Below are 19,100 nucleotides of genomic sequence, written 5' to 3' on the forward strand. Positions count from 1 at the left end.
CTCATAGGGTCACATGCCAGATCAGACTCACTAATATAAATTATATTTCTGAGACAATCACTGAACAAAGGTTAATTTCCTGATTTCCATAACCTACATATCTCCCGTCTGGCCAAAAGAATCACAAAGAACAAAAATTTCGCATTACACAAAGATATCTGCAGATTTTCCTCCACACATAAACCAAAGAAAATTAACCGAGGGCAGATTGTAATCTGTATCCCAATCGTTTCCCTGATAAAATCGTGCACTGAATTCCAATAAGAAGATATTTTAGAACATGTCATAAACAAATGAATATCATCTGCAAATGGTAACATATACTTTACTAGTGATCTTGGTTAACTTTGCAGGTGACCAATATACTCTATATGTGGTAAATAGATGATTTCTTTTAAGTGATGCTGGTTTAACTACAGTTCGTAAATAATCATAGGATATACGCCACAATTGAGTTGCATCCTCTTCCCCATATTTCTGACCCCAAAGCTTCATAATTTTAGCCTCTAGTTCTTTGTCCATTTCCAAAAAGGCCCAGTACCAAAAGGACACCTCTGTTTTCCACTGGCCAAATCTCATCACCTGACTAAATTTTGTTTCATCATCCACCTCGTCCCAAACCTGTGTAACCCACCAGGAACTTAATTGATAGTACTTGAATCTTGTTAGCTCCCCCTTACAAAGACAATTCAAATCTCCCCAACTCATTAAATCTGAGCCCTGTTTGAAATCAGCCCAATAATGAATACCACCTAATTTTAGAGGCTGACTGAGCTGATCTCTCAAACATTCGGGGGTACCGGGGGAATCCCATATTGGAGCATAACTGGAAAAATAAGGGACTTTAAAAACCTTCATGACATACATCCAAGTGATCAAGGCGGCCTTCAAAACCTTTAGTCTTATCTTCTTAAAAAACTTGGGATCTCCAAATTTGAAAAGAAATACCGTTGGCCCTGCGGGATATCTTCCAACATAGCAAAAAAGAGTGAGCCTATAGGTGACATGTCTATCTTATTGGCCAGCATCCGCACATTTTTAAAATGAAAAGCATAACTATCAACAAGCAGATCAGGAAGCGCCAACCCACCGACCTCCAATCTCCTCCTCAACATGGCGGCAGGCTGACGCCGGTCGCACGAGCTCCCGATCCCGGAGAGGAGGGAGAGAGCATTTGTTTAAGAGAACTAGCCGTATTTCAATATCTGTTTCTATGATCTTTTTGTTTAGATGAGGTACATTTGTTTATCTACCTCAGATTAAAAACTTACCAGGTTTTTTCCGAGACATCCTCAGCCTTCGCTTATGGCCTGGGACGCGGAGCTGCAACAGGGTGTTTGGTGTTACGCAGCGCGCTCACTCCAGAGGGCTCGCTCAGTGCTTGCAGCAGCCGGCTTCCGGGGCTGGAAAGGCAGAGCGAGCACAGGGCATATTCTGACGACGGAGCTGGCAGAAAGTAGGCTGGAGAGCGGAGTGTGTGGCGACAGTCCAGGTAAGAGATTTATGCCCCATAGGTTTCAAGGAAATCGGGAGCAGCAGCCCAGCGTAACCGAAGGTAGGGAACCTGTGGTGGCTAACTTTCAATTTCAAAGCTTCGGGCGAGGGGCTCTGCAACCAATGGAAAGTGACCCTAAATTTCCACCATTCCAGTTAAAACCTCATCAAGAAGCAAGAGAGACTGGCGATGACTGTGCTGATAAGGGGAGCACAGAGAATATATTGAAACATAAGTCAGGGGGACTAGTAAAAAATCGTTATCAGCTTTGGTCACTGCCGGACACAAAGGGGAAAGGTAAGGGAGGTAAAGGTAGAAGTAGCAGGGAATTACCGACTGGCATTGAGTCCTCTGAAGTCTCTCCAAAAAAGAAGCTGCTGAAGACAGGAGGAAAGCCTAAACGCTGTGGCCCAAGGGGGGGGGGGGGGTGGGGGGGGGGCGTGTCTGTAAAAACTGCGCCCTCTCTGAGATCTTATTTCAAAATCATGGAGCAGGTCGAATTTTCACAGGTACATAAAAATATACCTCCAAATCCTCCACTTACTCTGGAGAATCGCTTTTCTTCGCTGGCAACGTCACCACAAGGTGGAGAGTTACTAATTGACAGTTTAAGCCCTGAGACGATCCCTGAGCTTAGTCCTGGTCCCAGTCCAGATTGTATTATTGAGGCACCTGAGGGAATAACTATTGGGGGACAGGCAGAGAGTTCTAGTCAAAAAGACGACAATCCAAGTGGTGATAGAGGTGAATCACCTATGGAAAGGATGTTTTTGGCTTTACGTCAAGACATCCTTTCAAAATTTGAGATATCGGAAATAAACCAAAAAGCGATTCATGAGAAATGCGAAGTGCTGGAGGAGAAATTGGATGATCTTGCGTCGCGTACTGGCTTATTAGAAGAGGAAGTTAAAGCCCTCTCTGTAACAGTGATGGATAACTCCAAGGATATTGACTTTTTAAAGAAACAGAACAAAACACTACAAGATGACTTGGAACGGCTTGAAACTCAATCGCGTCGGAATAATTTAAGATTCCTTAAAATTCCTGAAGGAGCAGAAAAAGGGGATGTTAAGGCCCTTATCTGTGTTCTTATGAGAGAGGTTTTGAAGAATAGGCCTGAGATTGATTGGGAGAAGGAGATCCAGAGGGCTCATAGGGACCCTTTTAGGTTGAGTCCAGATAGGAAGACCCCCAGAAAGATTTTGGTAAATTTCTTAACTTTTGCTGTTAAAGAGGCTGTGTTGCAACGGGCTTTGAAAGGGGGTTCCTTGAGCCATGATGGATCTTCATATCAAATTAGGTCAGATCTCAGTAAAAGAACTGCTCAGAGACAGTGGGAATTGGGCACTAGAATTACCGAGTTACGGAGTAAGGGTGCACAAGTTCAGCTAAAATTTCCTGCAATGCTTAAAATTATGTGGCAGAACAAAATGTTTAATATGAGTAACCCAGAGGAGGTTGACACCTTCCTATCACAGATGGTATGATAACGATTTTTGATCAAGTTTATGTTAAACATAGTCAACACGATGGATGTGGTTGAGCTAAGGAAAGCGTACTTCGATATGAAGTAATTTATGGATAGAATTTATGGATCGACGGCTGTATTTTTCATGTCTTTTTTTTTTTTTTTCCTATCAGCTCTCTCCTCTCCTGGAGGACAGGGGAGGACGCAAAGGGCGGAGAATATCGCCTTAGGATGAAGAGGGGGTTTCCCAGGGGGTGGGAAGAAGGTGGGAGCACTGGGTGAAGGGAGCAGTGGGAGAAAAATAAAAAAATTGTCCTCATTCGCGTATCTTCTGTAGGGGATGTGTTAGTGGTATATATGCTTGTAGGTTCGAATCAAGATAATTGTGTAAGAAGCGAAACTTATGGGATAAAGAATGGATAGGTTTAAAATAGGTAACTTTTTGACCTGGAATGTGAATGGGCTAAGATCTAGGAGGAAATTATCTAGAGTTTTGGAAGTTCTTAAGGGAAGTACTGCCCAAATTATATTACTACAGGAGACTCATTTGGAAAAGATTGAATGTAGACAATGTTTTCAAAAGTGTAGATGGGTTCAGGAGGTAGTATGCTCGGATCAGAGGGGGAGTACTCGAGGAGATAAAAGCAATAGTGGAATAAGATTACTCAAATATGAAACTGACTGTTCAGGTAGATGGTTGGTGGCGACTCTGGTAATTCAAAACTGGCCCCTGGTATGTGCAGTCTACTATGGGCTGAATAATGATGAGCCGGAGGCCCTAATCAAGATGGAATCCTGTTTATTAGAGACAACGGTACCTATTTTGGTGGGAGGAGATTTTAATTTAGTTATGGATAAGGGGTTGGATAGGACCTCTAAGGTAAATTATATGAATCCACCTAGATCATTTTCCAGGTTAAAGAGTATGATGAAGGATTTTAAATTAATTGATATCTGGCGTATTAAGAAGGGGGATGTTCCGGAGTTTACTTTTTATAGTAAAAATTATAGACATCACTCTCGAATTGACTTTTTTTTTGGTAGACCAAGAGTTACTTGGGGATGTATTGGAAATTGTACATGTCCCCGCGATAATGTCAGACCATTCAGCTGTTGCCCTCGCATTGAAGATACAGCAAAAGGAAGGGCAGAGCAGATGGATAGTAGATAGAACCCTTTTCTTAGATGAGGGGATAGTTAATGATCAGAGATAAATCTGTAGTATATTTTCGATACGAATATAGGATCAGTTGGATATCAAATAGTTTGGGATGCTTATAAGGCTTATTTAAGGGGGGTCCTAAGATCTATAATGATAGGGAAAAGAAGGATGGAGAAACGAGATGAGGAATATAAAGTGGAGGAGATTAAGATTAAAGAAAGAGAACTACAGAAGGCTTCAATGGATGACTTAGATATTGTTCCTGCTTTAAGTAAAGAGTTAGAAGGGTTACAGGCAATGTTTCAAGCATGCATAGATAAGAAAATATCTGATAAATGGAAAGCTAGTAAACTTCGTCACTTTGCATACGGGGAAAAATGTACCTCCTTATTAGCTTGGAAAACTAAGGCAGATAGAGCTAGAAATAATATCCAAGAACTAACTAGCAAAGCCTCTGGCGAAATATTGCACACTAACGAGGATATTTGTAAGGAGGCCTGTGGTTTTATGAATGATCTATACAGGGAGGATATTTATCCTGACCAAGAGGATATTATTAAATGGTTAGAACAAACAGCTCTCCCTCAGCTTACTAATGACCAACAGAAACTATTAGAAGGAGAGATTACAGAAGGTGAGATTATAGTTCAATGTAAAAAAATGGCTAAGGGGAAAGCAGCAGGGCCGGATGGCCTTCCAGTGGAGGTGTTTTTATCTATTATTGATACAATAATCCCAGTCTTAAAAGTCTTGTTTAACCTAATTTATATTAGTGGGGAAAATGCTCCTATGTCTTGGTCAGATGCAATAGTGACTTTAATTTTAAAGCCTAATAAGGATCCAAGAATTGTTGACTCTCACCGACCGATTTCTTTGTTGAACTCGGATTATAAGATTTTTTCCGGGGCTATATCAGCTCGGGTAGCTAGGGTGATAAAACAGGTCATTCACCCTGATCAAAGAGGTTTTATCCCTGGAAGACAACTAAATGAATTAACTTTTCAGTTGGTAGGGGTAGTAGACATAGCTGAGATGCGGAGGGAGCCACTTACGATAGTAGCGGTTGACGCAGCTAAAGCTTTTGACCAGGTGCATCGGCCTTATATGTGGGATTCCCTATGTAGCTTTGGATTTCCTCGTAATATGGTTACGGCGGTGCAAAAATTGTATCGGGGTCCAAAGGCTAGGGTCTTGGTAAATGGGGTATTGTCTGATTGGTTCACTATCTCTAGGGGTACAAGGCAAGGTTGTCCCCTGTCTCCGCTTCTTTTTGACTTACATATTGAACCTTTCGCAAATTTGATTAGAGCAGATACTTCCATTCTTCCGTTTAGATCTAAAAATTACGAGGTTAAACTAGCCCTGTATGCGGACGACCTATTGTTGTATACAAGAAATCCGCAGTATGCTATTCCAAATTTAATGAGGAAGGCAGAGGTATTTGGGCGGGTCTCAGGTTATAAAGTAAACACGGATAAAACGGAGATTATGCAGTGGAATCAGGTTTTACAAGGCTTTGGGGTGAAAACCCAAAAACGATATCTAGGGATTTTAATTCCACAAAAATTTGAGGATATGACAAAAATTAACTGGAGGAAAACTAGCCAGGAAGTGGCAGGGTTGCTGTTAAAATGGGAAAACCTCCCCCTAAATATATATGTTCGTGTGAATTTAATAAAAATTATCATCCTCCCAAAGATCACATTTCTCTTTAACTCTATCCCTTTGATTTTTAAGAAGGAAGAAATAGCAAAGCTTCAGGGTAAAATAGGCAGTTTTATTTGGGCGTCCAAAGGCTCTAGGATTTCTTGCACTTTGCGTGGCTTTGAATAGCTTCACAAAGATGAAGCATTGAAATGCAGCGCAAAGTGGTGCGCTGCCTTACTCTGCACAAGGGAGGCGTTCCATTTGCATTGCGGTGGGTGATCCCATGCAATTTGCATGGTTTTAGATGCATTCCCAAATTTACAAGGACTTGTGAACCTGGAAATGCATCAAAATCTTAGACCTCCCAGGTGAGGCGTAACAAAGAGAAATATGTTTATTTCTCCTCGTTATTTCCTCTTTCTATATGTGATGCATTCTGCAACACACATAGAAAGAGGAAAACGCCTCTATGGATTGTTTTTGTGCAAGAAAGTTTTCCTGCACAAAAACAAGCCTGCTTGTAATGTAGGCACCGCTGAGACATTGCACCCTTGCACTATGGTACAAGGTCCGTTTCCTAACGGCCCAAAGAAATCAACTGCAACTCTTTCCCAAGCCTGTGCAGCAAGGTCAAATAATTGTCAATGGATGTTGCGTCACTTTGAGGGAAAGGCATTTGCAAAGATGGCACTCCTTTCATTCCCTCTCAATGCAGTCGCCTAAGCTTGGGAAGCACGCTCGGTCTCTTAGGGCTCTTTTGGTGGCTACAATGCCACGATGTCCTTCATGGGCTAGTTCAAAGACCTGTTGTCTCAGGCTCTCAGGTATGACGATTCCTGAGCCTCTTAATACAGCATCTTCCTTGGTCATAGACAGTTTATCCTGTACATTTTTGAACTTTTTAAATTCAACATCATCAGTAAAACGTCAAACACTCTTCTTCAACTATTGAATTGAAATGATGTCTTCGAGGATAAGCATTGTCTCATCAGCATTAGTAGCAGCAATAATCTGTTCAATGTATAAGGCCGTTGGCATACTAGCCTTCAAAATGAAGTTCTCAGCTGTTTTGGCTGTCGAACTGTGATGAGGTAGCAGTACTCATGAAAAGTAATCAGCCGGGTTCTGGTTTTTAAACAGCTTTCGTACAATGGTATGGTCATTTTCTTGCACTCGCAATTCCCACCTCTCAATGTGAGGGGGCATCTTGACTTTGGGATTTCCAACAATTGTGAGCAGTGCTTGGTGGTATGTTATGAAACGTTTTCATTATAGAAACACATGAAAATGTTTGCAGGCCCACAATACAGCCACACGCTCCTTCGCCGGCTGAGAATAGGCAAGTTCTGTGTCAGACAGGCTTCGACTGGCATAGGACACAATGTGTCTTAGAGCATTCAGATGACCATTATGTTGAGCAAGGATTTCCCCCAGCCCCACCAGGCTCACATCTACTTTGATCTCAGTCTGTAACTTGAGATCAAAATAGGCCATCTTGATCACATTCTCAATTGCATGTTTTATGTTTTATTAAGCTTTGATCACATTCAGCAGACCATTGGAATGGGACATTTTGTTTTGTCAAGTCTCTCAATGGGGCACTCACAGTAGCAAGTCACAAATGGTAACTGACCATGTCTAAGAAGGATCGCAACATGGTGACATCTCGTGGGGGGCTCATAGTTGACAGTCACTTTATCTGGGTCAGGAGTCATTCTCAGATTTACCCCCAATATTAGCAAGGAAAGAATTGAGTTCCTAGACATCTGGATACTAGTTAAAGATCAAAAAATAGAGGTTTCTCTCTATACTAAGCCCACTGCCCGGAACACCCTTTTGCAGTACACCAGTTATCACCCGCGCAGCCAAAGGGACAGTATCACGTTTAGTCAATTTTTGAGATACCGTAGGAACTGTACTTCCTTGAAAGACTTTGAATTTCACTCGGAACAACTTAAAGCCAAGCTGTTGGACAGAGGTTACCCCAACAGATTAGTTAGGGACTCATACAAAAGAGCTAAATATTACGATAGAGTGGCTCTATTCCATACTAAACGGACTAAAACTGGAAACAACATCGTATGTGTTACCACCCACTCCAACATTGATCATAAAGTGCGCCAAATCATAAATACTCAGTGGCACATTCTTAACTCCGACTCGCAAAAAAATGTACTCCCTAAACCCATTTTTGCGTTTCGCCGTAATAAAAATCTGCAAAATGTCTTGGTTAAAACCAGAGAGCCCTCAAAAGACAGATTTGTTCAGAAATCCATAGTTGGAAGCACTCCTGTTATGAGAACACACAAATGTGGCCACTGCCATGCGTGTGATTTTGCCATTATAGGTCATGTCCTTACCTGGGGCAAACGCACTTTCACTATGAAGTCAATGAGTAATTGCCGTACCAGCAATGTGATCTCATCCTGTGCCCCTGCCATAAAGGATATGTGGGCGAAACTGGTAGGGAGTTCAGGGTGAGGTTTAGTGAACACAAGTCGGCCATATCTAATCATCACATTGGAGCCCCAATGGTCGCCCATTGGTTGGAATGTGGACATACAGTAGGTGATCTGCGGTGGACCATTTTGGAACGCATTCTTCCTCCCAAAGATGGGAATACTGACTGTTTGAGGCGCAAAAGAGAGGTATTCTGGATTTATACTTTAGATACATTCGCTAAGGGATTAAATGAGTCTCTTCCCTGGGAAAACGCTATTATCTGAACTAGAATTCTTGTCAGCCTATGTACCTTCTTTAAGGACTACTTGTTTGGATTTTCACATCCACTCTATTACCCCACTGAAGGTTTACTCTAGTGGTCTACTATTTTGTCTATCTCATATTTGAAGTTGTCCTTTAGTACTTCTACCCCACCTTCTTGTCATTTCTATATGGCCTATCTTTTTACAGTACATCCTGGGAGCTCGTTGGTATTTGAACTATATTTTATGTCAGTTTTTATATTGTCCATTGTCCATTCCTTCACAAAAAATTGTTTCCCCCAACTTAAGGCTTACTTTATTGGACTATCATATTGATTATCTCTATTTTGGAGTTGTTCATTGGTATCTTTATTTCATCTCTTTTGCCATTACAATATGGCCGATCCTTTCCACAGCATCCTACCGCTGCGGAGTACTATCTCGATCCGCTTTCCATCTTTTGTACGGATCACATGATTTCCTGATACCGGGTATTTCAACAGTGCTCCCTCTTTATCGTACTTCGTAATTAATGGCGACGCTTTGGGTACTTTGTACTTACTTTAGAAGATAAAGCCGAGGGACACAGCCGTGCACGCCACATCGAGGATGCATGCGGTAAAGTTCTCTTTAAAGTTTTGGCCTTTGTTAGTCCCGTATTTCCGTTAGGTTCTTTAATTAACGTTTACTTTGTTGTGGTTTTATTTCAGATTATTAAGTGCTATCCTGGCGCCTCTGTGAATTTTTTAATTATCCCCCTGCAACTTTTGATCGACTCATTACTTACCTTCCTGGTGTAGTAGGGACCCCTCGTTACTGGCTTTAAGACTCCCGTTGTTACGACTCCGATATGGCGACCCATCCGGTAAGATCTTAGACTGTGTTCGGATGTTTTTGGTAGCTATCTAGGCTGCATCTTTGAACTTTTTACACAGATATTCTTGTCCTTTGTTTTTCCGGGCAGGTCTGTTTTTAGTTCCAACTGTGATGCCCGTTGGACTTTGCACCTTTCTCAATCCTGACCGTTATTCTTTACCTCGATATGGTTTAACATCTTATGCCTTTACGCCTGGAGCGTTTTTTCTGTGTTTGGTGAGTTTCCACTTAGCTCCTTAAGTAATTTGAATAACTCTAAGTAATCAGGTCACGTTTTATACGAGGCTTTTGTACATTTAGGATAGAATTTTCATTCGCTTCTTCACGTGACTGTATCGTTAGTGTATTACTACCCCTATTTTACTACTCGCGGCTAACTTCAACTGGGGGCTATGTCGTTGACTTTTCTACTTGTGAGATTATAGGTACTCATTGCAGACTTGGTAATACGCTGTATTATTCTAGTATTTAACATGTACATTTATTGCCTCCATGTATCTTCTAATTCCATTTGATTAGGTGCCTATTGGTTTGAACCTCCAGTCTCCCTTTGATGTACCAGGCGTCTAAACCTTGCTTACACCTACCAAGTACTAGCCCTGTGGAGATATTCTTCTTCTCCGAAGTATGTAATGTCTTCCAGTTATATTATCTTGTTCACTTAAAACTCTTGCTGCTTCACGCCTGTGGAGATATCTCTCTCTCCTTAAGTAGGATACTTTCAAGCATCAATATTTTTTTTTTGCTTATGGTTACCATATCCTTTTTTCCTTACACTTTGCACATCCCTTGTCTTTTCTACACAGTATGCTTCGTTGTTATCATATTTCATCTTCCACACGATTTTTTTGGTGATGGTTTCTTTCTTCTCTCTCCTTTGGGGATTGCTTCCGTGGTCACAACTATATTAGTCTTGTTGTGCTCTGGATTTTAATATTATAATAAGAAATGTTCTGTTGTGTTCCACAGACCGATTATGTGCTTATGTGCCTGAAGCCCGACAAATTGAGATAACAAATTAAATCTCTGGATATTGTGACTAAGATGCCTATGACAATTGCGCCCTGAAGAAGGAGTTCACATTTATAGTATATTTCGGGATCTCCGAAACGCGCGTCGGCGCTTTTTCTGTCTGACCTTTTGTACCTTACATAGAGTATATTGTGTTGTGCTTTGTTGTGTTTTGTATATGTATGAAGTTGATTTATGTACTGTATTGTATGAATATCTAATGTTGGGCATTTGATTATGTCTTTCTTTATCATCCATGGTTCTCCGATGGTATTCATAATGTTTAACTTTTTACATGTAATGAATTAACATGATACTACTATTTGTACTATTGTTTTTATAAAATAAATGAAAGACAAATAATCTTCTTACAAAAAATATTTGTTTCGGACTGTGGACACATTTATATCTATGGACTTATAGCCTATTCACATTATACTAGTGGGGGGATTGTGCTTCTGTTTATTTATGTTGATTACTCCCTGACTCCTCTCCCCTCCTACTCATTGACTCAGGGTCCCTCGAAGTTTCTCTACTGTCATTCCCCCATATGTCAGGTCTAGTGAAACTCACGCTTTTCTGCGTTCAGTGTGAGACCTGCATCAGCAAGTAACTGGCACACTTGTGTATATATGTTCGTGTGAATTTAATAAAAATTATCATCCTCCCAAAGATCACATTTCTCTTTAACTCTATCCCTTTGATTTTTAAGAAGGAAGAAATAGCAAAGCTTCAGGGTAAAATAGGCAGTTTTATTTGGGCGTCCAAAGGCTCTAGGATTTCTTGCACTTTGCGTGGCTTTGAATAGCTCCACAAAGATGAAGCATTGAAATGCAGCGCAAAGTGGTGCGCTGCCTTACTCTGCACAAGGGAGGCGTTCCATTTGCATTGCGGTGGGTGATCCCATGCAATTTGCATGGTTTTAGATGCATTCCCAAATTTACAAGGACTTGTGAACCTGGAAATGCATCAAAATCTTAGACCTCCCAGGTGAGGCGTAACAAAGAGAAATATGTTTATTTCTCCTCGTTATTTCCTCTTTCTATATGTGATGCATTCTGCAACACACATAGAAAGAGGAAAACGCCTCTATGGATTGTTTTTGTGCAAGAAAGTTTTCCTGCACAAAAACAAGCCTGCTTGTAATGTAGGCACCGCTGAGACATTGCACCCTTGCACTATGGTACAAGGTCCGTTTCCTAACGGCCCAAAGAAATCAACTGCAACTCTTTCCCAAGCCTGTGCAGCAAGGTCAAATAATTGTCAATGGATGTTGCGTCACTTTGAGGGAAAGGCATTTGCAAAGATGGCACTCCTTTCATTCCCTCTCAATGCAGTCGCCTAAGCTTGGGAAGCACGCTCGGTCTCTTAGGGCTCTTTTGGTGGCTACAATGCCACAATGTCCTTCATGGGCTAGTTCAAAGACCTGTTGTCTCAGGCTCTCAGGTATGACGATTCCTGAGCCTCTTAATACAGCATCTTCCTTGGTCATAGACAGTTTATCCTGTACATTTTTGAACTTTTTAAATTCAACATCATCAGTAAAACGTCAAACACTCTTCTTCAACTATTGAATTGAAATGATGTCTTCGAGGATAAGCATTGTCTCATCAGCATTAGTAGCAGCAATAATCTGTTCAATGTATAAGGCCGTTGGCATACTAGCCTTCAAAATGAAGTTCTCAGCTGTTTTGGCTGTCGAACTGTGATGAGGTAGCAGTACTCATGAAAAGTAATCAGCCGGGTTCTGGTTTTTAAACAGCTTTCGTACAATGGTATGGTCATTTTCTTGCACTCGCAATTCCCACCTCTCAATGTGAGGGGGCATCTTGACTTTGGGATTTCCAACAATTGTGAGCAGTGCTTGGTGGTATGTTATGAAACGTTTTCATTATAGAAACACATGAAAATGTTTGCAGGCCCACAATACAGCCACACGCTCCTTCGCCGGCTGAGAATAGGCAAGTTCTGTGTCAGACAGGCTTCGACTGGCATAGGACACAATGTGTCTTAGAGCATTCAGATGACCATTATGTTGAGCAAGGATTTCCCCCAGCCCCACCAGGCTCACATCTACTTTGATCTCAGTCTGTAACTTGAGATCAAAATAGGCCATCTTGATCACATTCTCAATTGCATGTTTTATGTTTTATTAAGCTTTGATCACATTCAGCAGACCATTGGAATGGGACATTTTGTTTTGTCAAGTCTCTCAATGGGGCACTCACAGTAGCAAGTCACAAATGGTAACTGACCATGTCTAAGAAGGATCGCAACATGGTGACATCTCGTGGGGGGCTCATAGTTGACAGTCACTTTATCTGGGTCAGGAGTCATTCTCAGATTTACCCCCAATATTAGCAAGGAAAGAATTGAGTTCCTAGACATCTGGATACTAGTTAAAGATCAAAAAATAGAGGTTTCTCTCTATACTAAGCCCACTGCCCGGAACACCCTTTTGCAGTACACCAGTTATCACCCGCGCAGCCAAAGGGACAGTATCACGTTTAGTCAATTTTTGAGATACCGTAGGAACTGTACTTCCTTGAAAGACTTTGAATTTCACTCGGAACAACTTAAAGCCAAGCTGTTGGACAGAGGTTACCCCAACAGATTAGTTAGGGACTCATACAAAAGAGCTAAATATTACGATAGAGTGGCTCTATTCCATACTAAACGGACTAAAACTGGAAACAACATCGTATGTGTTACCACCCACTCCAACATTGATCATAAAGTGCGCCAAATCATAAATACTCAGTGGCACATTCTTAACTCCGACTCGCAAAAAAATGTACTCCCTAAACCCATTTTTGCGTTTCGCCGTAATAAAAATCTGCAAAATGTCTTGGTTAAAACCAGAGAGCCCTCAAAAGACAGATTTGTTCAGAAATCCATAGTTGGAAGCACTCCTGTTATGAGAACACACAAATGTGGCCACTGCCATGCGTGTGATTTTGCCATTATAGGTCATGTCCTTACCTGGGGCAAACGCACTTTCACTATGAAGTCAATGAGTAATTGCCGTACCAGCAATGTGATCTCATCCTGTGCCCCTGCCATAAAGGATATGTGGGCGAAACTGGTAGGGAGTTCAGGGTGAGGTTTAGTGAACACAAGTCGGCCATATCTAATCATCACATTGGAGCCCCAATGGTCGCCCATTGGTTGGAATGTGGACATACAGTAGGTGATCTGCGGTGGACCATTTTGGAACGCATTCTTCCTCCCAAAGATGGGAATACTGACTGTTTGAGGCGCAAAAGAGAGGTATTCTGGATTTATACTTTAGATACATTCGCTAAGGGATTAAATGAGTCTCTTCCCTGGGAAAACGCTATTATCTGAACTAGAATTCTTGTCAGCCTATGTACCTTCTTTAAGGACTACTTGTTTGGATTTTCACATCCACTCTATTACCCCACTGAAGGTTTACTCTAGTGGTCTACTATTTTGTCTATCTCATATTTGAAGTTGTCCTTTAGTACTTCTACCCCACCTTCTTGTCATTTCTATATGGCCTATCTTTTTACAGTACATCCTGGGAGCTCGTTGGTATTTGAACTATATTTTATGTCAGTTTTTATATTGTCCATTGTCCATTCCTTCACAAAAAATTGTTTCCCCCAACTTAAGGCTTACTTTATTGGACTATCATATTGATTATCTCTATTTTGGAGTTGTTCATTGGTATCTTTATTTCATCTCTTTTGCCATTACAATATGGCCGATCCTTTCCACAGCATCCTACCGCTGCGGAGTACTATCTCGATCCGCTTTCCATCTTTTGTACGGATCACATGATTTCCTGATACTGGGTATTTCAACAGTGCTCCCTCTTTATCGTACTTCGTAATTAATGGCGACGCTTTGGGTACTTTGTACTTACTTTAGAAGATAAAGCCGAGGGACACAGCCGTGCACGCCACATCGAGGATGCATGCGGTAAAGTTCTCTTTAAAGTTTTGGCCTTTGTTAGTCCCGTATTTCCGTTAGGTTCTTTAATTAACGTTTACTTTGTTGTGGTTTTATTTCAGATTATTAAGTGCTATCCTGGCGCCTCTGTGAATTTTTTAATTATCCCCCTGCAACTTTTGATCGACTCATTACTTACCTTCCTGGTGTAGTAGGGACCCCTCGTTACTGGCTTTAAGACTCCCGTTGTTACGACTCCGATATGGCGACCCATCCGGTAAGATCTTAGACTGTGTTTGGATGTTTTTGGTAGCTATCTAGGCTGCATCTTTGAACTTTTTACACAGATATTCTTGTCCTTTGTTTTTCCGGGCAGGTCTGTTTTTAGTTCCAACTGTGATGCCCGTTGGACTTTGCACCTTTCTCAATCCTGACCGTTATTCTTTACCTCGATATGGTTTAACATCTTATGCCTTTACGCCTGGAGCGTTTTTTCTGTGTTTGGTGAGTTTCCACTTAGCTCCTTAAGTAATTTGAATAACTCTAAGTAATCAGGTCACGTTTTATACGAGGCTTTTGTACATTTAGGATAGAATTTTCATTCGCTTCTTCACGTGACTGTATCGTTAGTGTATTACTACCCCTATTTTACTACTCGCGGCTAACTTCAACTGGGGGCTATGTCGTTGACTTTTCTACTTGTGAGATTATAGGTACTCATTGCAGACTTGGTAATACGCTGTATTATTCTAGTATTTAACATGTACATTTATTGCCTCCATGTATCTTCTAATTCCATTTGATTAGGTGCCTATTGGTTTGAACCTCCAGTCTCCCTTTGATGTACCAGGCGTCTAAACCTTGCTTACACCTACCAAGTACTAGCCCTGTGGAGATATTCTTCTTCTCCGAAGTATGTAATGTCTTCCAGTTATATTATCTTGTTCACTTAAAACTCTTGCTGCTTCACGCCTGTGGAGATATCTCTCTCTCCTTAAGTAGGATACTTTCAAGCATCAATATTTTTTTTTTGCTTATGGTTACCATATCCTTTTTTCCTTACACTTTGCACATCCCTTGTCTTTTCTACACAGTATGCTTCGTTGTTATCATATTTCATCTTCCACACGATTTTTTTGGTGATGGTTTCTTTCTTCTCTCTCCTTTGGGGATTGCTTCCGTGGTCACAACTATATTAGTCTTGTTGTGCTCTGGATTTTAATATTATAATAAGAAATGTTCTGTTGTGTTCCACAGACCGATTATGTGCTTATGTGCCTGAAGCCCGACAAATTGAGATAACAAATTAAATCTCTGGATATTGTGACTAAGATGCCTATGACAATTGCGCCCTGAAGAAGGAGTTCACATTTATAGTATATTTCGGGATCTCCGAAACGCGCGTCGGCGCTTTTTCTGTCTGACCTTTTGTACCTTACATAGAGTATATTGTGTTGTGCTTTGTTGTGTTTTGTATATGTATGAAGTTGATTTATGTACTGTATTGTATGAATATCTAATGTTGGGCATTTGATTATGTCTTTCTTTATCATCCATGGTTCTCCGATGGTATTCATAATGTTTAACTTTTTACATGTAATGAATTAACATGATACTACTATTTGTACTATTGTTTTTATAAAATAAATGAAAAATGAAAGACAAATAATCTTCTTACAAAAAATATTTGTTTCGGACTGTGGACACATTTATATCTATGGACTTATAGCCTATTCACATTATACTAGTGGGGGGATTGTGCTTCTGTTTATTTATGTTGATTACTCCCTGACTCCTCTCCCCTCCTACTCATTGACTCAGGGTCCCTCGAAGTTTCTCTACTGTCATTCCCCCATATGTCAGGTCTAGTGAAACTCACGCTTTTCTGCGTTCAGTGTGAGACCTGCATCAGCAAGTAACTGGCACACTTGTGTAGGAGTCCTGTCATGCTCCTTTTGGGTTGCTCCAAACTCCAATATATCATCACTGTAATTAAAAACATGCATGACAGGTTGAATTAATCAACATATAACATCCTAAAATATTTCTGCAGCTTACGACGCTCCAAAACACAACCTTTTGTATCTGGACAAATCATCATGATTCGAAAAAGTAGTGATGTGCCTGCAGATCTCTTCCAACTCGAGTTGATGGAATCCCTTCTTCAGTTCAAGATGGGAGAAAACTTTGGCACCATTCAGTTGCATGATCATGTCCGCTATGTGTGGACCAGGATGTCTTTCTCTCTCAATTGCTTTGCTGGCCTGGCGCATATCAACACAGATGCACACTGCACTTCCACCATCCTTTTTTGGCACCACCACTATAGGCAAAACCCATGGCATAGGACTGGTGGAATGCTGGATGATGTCATGCTTCAACAGCATTTCTTGTTCTTTCTCAACAGCTTCCTGCAAGTGAAAAGTGACTTCCATGCTGCTGGGCAACAGGGCAAATGTCCTTGTTAATGTGAAGTTGCACTTGCATTGTCTTGAGCCTGCCTAGGCTATGAAATAACAATGGAAACTGACTCACAACTTCAGATTGAGTGTGGAGATTGTGATTGAGAGATATCAGCCCCATGTCAGCAGCAGAGGTAAAACTGAGTAGGCATGCACTGGACGAAGTTCCTTGAAGAATGTGAATTGTCGCTTGCACTGATACTGCTTTATGTCTCGTTGTCGCTGTAAATGACTCTTGACTTTGCAATGGTTTAGAAGCAGCCCATGTGCAAACTTTCGTGTTTGACGAGTTGAGGTGTGGCACAGGAGATAGGCTGTTGAACCTATTGACTGGCATGATGTTAAGTGAAGCACCACTGTCTATGATAAAGGTTATGGGCAACCATTGATCTTTATTGTAATCTTAGGACAATGTCCAAATGAAATCCGTTGTTTCATGTGGTGATTCATCTTTGTCTTTTGTTCCTCCTTGCAAGAAGCCAAGCCTACAAGTGCCTGTCGTTCCTTGGTCGATACCATCATTGCACATCTATCTTCTTCACTGGTACCTGATAATGACGTTGACACACCTTTGTAAGATGAACTTGACAATGATCAACTTCATCTGGTTTCGACTTGCCGTAACTGATGTTGCTTTTTGGCTTTGTGGGCGTGGCGAGAATGCTTCTGGAACCTTTTGGTGGCCATTTTCTGTTCTCGCTGTGACATAGTTCGTTTCTCTCTCACTTTTCTTTCCCACTACCTGTAAACGTTTGTCCTATGGCTGAACATTTGCCTTCATGGGGAAATGAAAACCCGCAGTGGAAACACAACTTTTTCCTTTTTTGGAGACGTCGACTTGCATGCATCTACCTTGTACTTGTGCTTGCTTTTCATGATTAACGCGGATTAATTTTTTGCTGTTTCAGCACCCAAATAAAAGAAAAAGTGAAAGAGAAAAATAAATGAGCAGTTCCTATCTTTTATTTATTATGAACTGCCCCAGCAAGCAGCACCCCATAATGACTTGTGAGAGCTTTTAAATCATATTTCTATGATCTTCGTTGTACCCCCTAGAAGGGACAGGGTCACCACCAAGCATTTTTATTTATGTTCTGGAGGGCTGCAGGGATCACAGTAGCTCCTCAGCACCATAAAAAAACATTAGGTCTCCTGGGTCATTGAATCCATGATCTTAGGAGAGGTTATCATATCTTTTAAAAACACTCTGAGTTGGAGCTGTATGTTCGGCAGCTGGAGTGAAGAGGTATTTTGCAGTTGGTTGCATTTTGTGGCATTGTTTTTTTTCTTTTTTTAAAAAGGCTCAAATAAATGTTAAATTTTTTCCCGTAAAAAATTGCTTTATTAAAAACATGTTGTCGCAATCACTATTATTAAAAATTGCAGTGTGTGAATTTATGAAATATATACATGATTGGAACATTGAAATGTGGAGCACTCCATTGAATACAATAGAGTGCTCCATGCTTCTACCGGCCGGTAAAGGCCCCGAGAGCAACATTCCAATGTTGCTTCTGTTCACAGCTATTGCTGTGAACAAAGGCCTCTCAGAGCTCAAGGGGATTTAAACCCCCTCAGGCTCGAGACGCCTTTGTTTTATTTGTTAGAACATTCTGCCCTCTAGTGGCAGAATGTTCTAATAGCCTTATATCCCTTCGTAGCTGGGCTATACCGGCTATTAAAGTCCCGCTCCCTTGTTTAAGGCCCTTGCCTTCGGCTCTGGCCTTTAACGCTGGAGCGGGCCTTTAATAGCCGTTATAGCCCGCTACGGCAGGCTTTAAGGCTATATTATAGTTATTGGTGACTTTTGGGCAAAGCCAATAGGTCTGGTCTATACATGTTGATCTGCTGAAACCTTGATAAAGCCAATAGGCCCTCTGTTCTTTATATTTTAGTGTTTTGACCCTTTGCAAAACCAGTAGGTCTGCGTTACTTAAAATGACACTGTTTATTACCTGTGGGGGAGTTGAGCGCAAGGACGAAGGCCTTGCTTGGTGGTGGGGGTTGGGCACTCCGGGGGGTGTGCTGGGTCCGATGCCAGACCCTGCGCACATCCCTACGTTGCACACAGCAGTGCATGGAAGGGATTGGGCACCCGCTGGTGTTGTGTTGGGTACCGGCCCTGTGCCAAATCACACACCGCACATGGAAAAGGACATTTTACTTTACATAAACCATAGAAATTCAGTAGAAAAACGAAGGTTAAAATTATGTTATAGTTAGAAATTGAAGAAAAACAAGGGTTAAAAGGACTGTATAGTTAGGTGAAAATATCATTTAAAACACACCATTTTAAACATACAAAATGACTCAAATTCACCAGTATAATTATGTCAAGCAGCTATGACTCTTGACCTAA

General features: G+C 41.2%; 1 long non-coding RNA gene across 1 annotated transcript; it reads left to right on the forward strand.

The window, feature by feature from the left end:
- The first annotated feature begins 8,978 nt into the window (after positions 1-8,978).
- Positions 8,979-15,945, forward strand: LOC146871770 (uncharacterized). Its single transcript, XR_014981055.1, has 9 exons — positions 8,979-9,095; positions 9,188-9,342; positions 9,442-9,569; positions 9,873-9,978; positions 10,323-14,309; positions 14,402-14,556; positions 14,656-14,783; positions 15,087-15,192; positions 15,537-15,945. It is a non-coding gene; the product is annotated as an uncharacterized LOC146871770 (long non-coding RNA).
- Positions 15,946-19,100: the final 3,155 nt, after the last annotated feature.

The sequence above is a fragment of the Triturus cristatus genome, chromosome 1_1 (assembly GCF_964204655.1).
Source record: "Triturus cristatus chromosome 1_1, aTriCri1.1, whole genome shotgun sequence".
In the NCBI taxonomy this organism is placed as follows: Eukaryota; Metazoa; Chordata; class Amphibia; order Caudata; family Salamandridae; genus Triturus; species Triturus cristatus.